The 5,230-nt window shown below is 38.9% G+C and overlaps 1 pseudogene; it reads left to right on the top strand.

Annotated features, from left to right (window-relative positions):
• The first annotated feature begins 3,943 nt into the window (after positions 1-3,943).
• LOC131922609 (olfactory receptor 5AC1-like) lies at positions 3,944-4,872 on the top strand (annotated as a pseudogene).
• The last annotated feature ends 358 nt before the right edge of the window (positions 4,873-5,230 follow it).

The raw sequence follows: 5,230 nt of genomic DNA, 5'->3' as shown, positions 1-5,230 counted from the left end.
ATTCTTCTTTGAATATCTGGTAGAATTCTGCATTGAAACCTTCTGGTCCTGGGGTTTTTTTTTTGGTTGGGAGACTTTTAATGACTGTTTCTATTTCCTTAAGGGATATTGGTCTATTTAAATAGTTTATTTGGTCTTGATTTAACTTTGGTATGTGGTACCTATCCAGAAAATTGTCCATTTCTTTTAGATTTTCCAATTTTGTGGAGTACAGGTTTTTGAGGTATGACTTGATAATTCTCTGGATTTCCTTGTTGTCTATTGTTTTGTCTCTTTTTCATTTCTGATTTTGTTAATTTGGATGCTCTCTCTCTGCCGTCTGATTAGTTTGCATAAGGGTTTGTCTATCTTGTTGATTTTCTCAAAGAACCAACTCTTTGTTTCATTGATTATTTATATTTTCTCTTTGTTTCTATACTATTGATTTTAGCTTCAATTTGATTATTTGAAGCTGTCTATTCCTGCTGGGTGACTTTGATTCTTTTTGTTCTAGAGCTTTTGGATGTGCTGTTAAGTCACTAATGTGAGATCTCTCCAACTTCTTTATGTGAGCATTTAGTGCTATGAATTTCCCTCTTAGCACTGCTTTCATAGTGTCCTGTAAGTTTGGGTATGTAGTACATTTATTTTCATTGCATTCTAGGGAGTCTTTACTTACTTTCTTTATTTCTTCCTTGACCCATTGGTGATTCAGTTGAGCATTATTCAGTTTCCATGAGTTTGTAGGCTTTCTATAATTTTTGTTGTTGCTGAAATCTAACTTTAAACCATGGTGATCCAGTTATTTGAATTTTTTTTGTTTCTGTTGAGATTTGCTTTGTGACTAAGGATGTGGTCGATTTTAGAGAAAGTTCCATGGGGTGCTGAGAAGAAGGTATATTCTGTTTTGTTAGGGTGGAATGTTCTGTAGATATATATTAAGTTCTTTTGAGTCATAACATCTGTTAGGTCTCTTATTTCTCTACTAAGTTTCAATTTGGCAGATCTGTCCAGTGTTGAGAGTGGAGTATTGAGGTCTCCCACTATTAATGTGTGGGGTTTGATACGTGATTTAAGCTTTATTAATGTTTCTTTTACACATGTGGATGCCCTTGCATTTGGGGCATAAATGTTCAGAATTGAAACTTCATCTTGGTGGATCTTTCCTGTGATGAGTATGTGTCCTTCTGGATCTCTTTTGATTGATTTTTGTTTGAAGTCTATTTTCTTAGATATTATGATAGCTACACCAGCTTGCTTCTTATGTCCATTTAATTGGAAAGTCTTTTCCCAGCTTATTACTCTGAGGTAGTGTCTGTCTTTGAGGTTGAGGTGTGTTTCTTGCATGCAGCAGACAGATGGATCCTGATTTCGTATCCATTCTGTTAGCCTGTGTCTTTTTATACATGAGTTGAGTCCATTGATATTAGGGGATATTAATGACCAGTGATTGTTAATTCCTATTATCTTTTGGTGGTAGTGTGTGTTTATTTCTCTTCATTGGGATTTACTCCTGTGAGGTTATACTATTGCCCGTGTTTTCATGGGTGTATCTGACTTCTTTATGTTGGAACTTTCTTTCTAGTGCTTTCTGTAGGGTTGGATTTGTGGATAGGTATTGTTTAAATCTGGTTTTGTCTTGGAATGTCTTGTTCACTTCTTCTGTGGTGATTGAAAGTTTTGCTGGGTATACTAGTCTAGGCTGGCATCCATGGTCTCTTAGTGTCTGTATTACATCTCTCCAGGACCTTCTGGCTTTAATGTTTCCATTGAGAAGTTGGTTGTTATTCTGATGGGTATGCCTTTTTAAGTCACTTGGCCTTTTTCCTTTGCTGCTTTTAATATTCCTTCTTTATTCTGCATGTTTAATGGTTTGATTATTATGTGGCAAGGGAACTTTTTGGGGGGCCTAATGTATTTGGTCTTCTATATGCATCTTGTATCTTCATAGGTATTTCCTTCTTTAAGTTGGGAAAGTTTTCTTCCATGATTTTGTTGAATATATTTTCTGTGCCTTTGAGTTGATATTCTTCTTCTTCTTCTATCCCTATTATTCCTAGTTTTGGTCTTTTCATGGTGTTCCAGATTTCCTGGACATTTTGTGTTATGACTTTTTTTACTTTGGTGTTTTCTTTGACTGATAAATCTATATCCTCTTTTGTGTCCTCTACACCAGGGATTCTCTGTTCCATCTCTTGTATTCTGTTGGTTATGCTTTCATCTGTGTTTCATGTTCATGTACTCAGATTTTCTATTTGCAGCATTCCCTCTGTTTGTGTCTTCTTCATTGTTTCTATTTACCTTTTCAGGTCTTGAACTGTTTCCTTTACATGCTTAATTGCTTTTTCATGGTTTTCTTGGCTTTCTTTAAGGGTTTTATTGATTTCTTCCAAATTTTTGTTTGTCTTTGCCTCAATTTCTTTATTGATTTCTTCCATTTTTGTTTGTCTTTTTCTCAGTTTCTTTAAGGGAATTTTTCATTTTCTCTTTAAAGGCCTCTAGAATCTTCATGAAGTTATTTTTAAGGTTTCTTTTTTCTGCTTCTTCCACATTGTGATGTTCAGGAAGGGCTAGGTGCTGGTGATGCCATATTGCTCCTTATGTTGTTGTATGTATTTTTGCATTGGCATCTATTCATCTCTTCCTTCAATAGGTGCAAGAGGTGCCTGTGTCTGAGCATGCTGCTATTGGTCCAGTCTGTACTTGCTGTGTCTGTGTCTCAGGGGGTCACTCTGGGTACAAACTTAGCTCTTGGTTGAATTGGAGCTGGAAGATTCTGTATCTCAGGCATCTATTCTTGGTCCCATCTAAGCTGGCTGGTTCTCTGGCTCAGGGAGCTGCTCTTGGTCTTATCAGGGCTCTTGGTCCAGTCAGAGCTGGCTGATTCTGTGTCTCAGGAATCTTCTTTTGGTCTGATGAGAGCTGACAGTTCTGTGTCTTAGGAAACTACTCTTGTTCCAATGAGAGCTCTTGGTTCAATGAGAGCTGGCAGATTCTTGTGTCTCAGGAAATTACTGGGGTTGCAATTGGATGGGTATTGGGGTAGGGCATGGGTCTTGTAATTTGCAGGGTCCGATGGGGGGATTTTGGTGGGGGAGCCTGTCTGCAGGAGTTTTCCCTGCTGGCCAGCAACTGGGGCAGAGATGGGTGGGGATTCCTGGGGACTGTCTGTGTCCCAGGGCCTAGTTCCTTAAGGTAGGACTCTCTGGGTAGGAGAAGAGTCATTTACCTCTTGGTTGAGAGCTAGAGGATTCCATGTCTCAGGAAGTTACTGGGGTTGTAGCCAGATTTGTATTGGGGTAGGGTGTGGGTTTTGTAGATTGCAGGGTCTGATGGGGGATTTTAATGGGGGTGCCTGCCTGCAGGAGTTTTCCCTGCTGGCCAGCAACTGGAGCTATGTGTTACTTTCTAAGTTTTGTGTTCCATGGTGTGATGATGAAGCCTAGTTTATTGTTTCCAGACACATAGCTGGCAGTTACAGCCATTCTTTTCAGACTGCATCTAAATTTTTATTGGTTCATATCAGCCATATACAGACTAAAATTTATTTTTATCTCTCTGTTCTGTCCACTTATGCTCTTGTCTTAATGTTTTGTTCATTAATCCTTTAACTTAGTTCACTATATATTAAGTATGCTTGATTGCTCTTACTCCTTATATTAACCTTAGGACTGGAAATGAGTTTTTCATATGAACTTTAAGATGAATGTATGCATGTGTATAAAACCTTGATAGACTGAAAAGTAAAGTATTTACACTAAATTTACATGTCTCTTTATATTTACTTTTTTATTATAAGAAACTTTAAGTGAGTAAGTAAGGAAATGAAAGTAAACATTTAAAACTAGTGGAGAAGCATCACATTGGAATATGTTAGTAACATAAAAATCACCCCTCCCCCCATCTTACAATTCTGTCTGGTTGTTTCTCACCTTTTCCATCTCGGTGATTGTCCAGGTCAGATATGACAGAAAGAAATCAGACTCTCGTGACAGAGTTTGTTCTCACAGGACTCACTGAGTGACCGGAGTTACAGGTGCCCCTCTTCCTGGTGTTCCTCATCATCTACCTCGTCACCATGGTGGGCAACTTTGGACTGATCGCTCTTATCTGGAAGGACCCTCATCTTCATACTACTCTCATGTACTTATTCCTCAGCAGTTTAGCATTTGCCGACGCGTGCACTTCATTTTCTGTGACCCCCAACATTCTTGTCAATTTTTTATCTACAGATCGTCAGATATCCCTGAGTGACTGCTTCACCCAATTTTATTTTATTTTTTTTGCTCCAGTGCAACCACAGAATGTTTCCTCCTGCTAGTGATGGCCTATGACCATTATGTGGCCATATGCAACCCCCTGCTTTATCCAGTGGTGATGTCTAATAAGCTCTGTACTCAGCTTATACTTGTTACATATTTTATAGGTATCCTGAATTCAACAATTCATGTGGGATTGTTAGTTAGATTAACGTTTTGCAGGTCCAATATTATACATTATTTCTACTGTGAAATTGTGCAATTATTCACAATTTCTTGCACTGATCCTACACTTAATAAGCTTTTGGTTTTCATCTGCTCAACATTTATATAAGCCTTCACATTTATAAACATTGTAGTCTCTTATACCCATGTGCTGTTTGCCATCCTGAGAAAGAAGTCTGAGAAGGGCCTAAGCAAAGCTTTCTCCACCTGCAGCACGCACCTGCTCTCTGTCTCTTTGTTCTATGGAAATCTGTTCCTCATTTATATCCGTCCTGGGTCTGGACCAGCTGAAGATAAGGAAAAACTGTATTCTTTATTTTACACAATAATAATCCCCTTGCTAAGTCCATTTATTTATAGTTTGAGGAATAGAGAAGTTCTAGGAGCCCTGAGAAGACTTAAAAAATAATAATAAACAAAGTTGACATGAACTCATGGGAGCTCAGGGTCTCTGGACCAATAGCTAGGGAACCTGCATGTGACAGTCCTAGGCCCTATGCATGTGGGTGACAGTTATATAGCTTGGTCTGTTTGTGAGGCCCCTAGCATTGGGATCAGGACATGTCTCTGGCACATGATCTGGCTGTTTAGAACCTATTCCCCATGCTTGGATGCCTAACCCAGCCTTGATCCAGGATGTGGATCTTGGTCCTGCCTCAAGTTGATATGACATGCTTTGTTGACTCCCATGGGAGGCCTTACCCTTTCTGAACTGAGGAGTGGATTGGGAGAGTAAATGGAAGGTTGGGGGAAGGAACAGGAAGAGA

The sequence above is a fragment of the Peromyscus eremicus genome, chromosome 12 (assembly GCF_949786415.1).
Source record: "Peromyscus eremicus chromosome 12, PerEre_H2_v1, whole genome shotgun sequence".
Taxonomy (NCBI): Eukaryota; Metazoa; Chordata; class Mammalia; order Rodentia; family Cricetidae; genus Peromyscus; species Peromyscus eremicus.
Note: the sequence above shows the minus strand (reverse complement) of the source record. Positions and strands in the feature narration are given on the sequence as shown.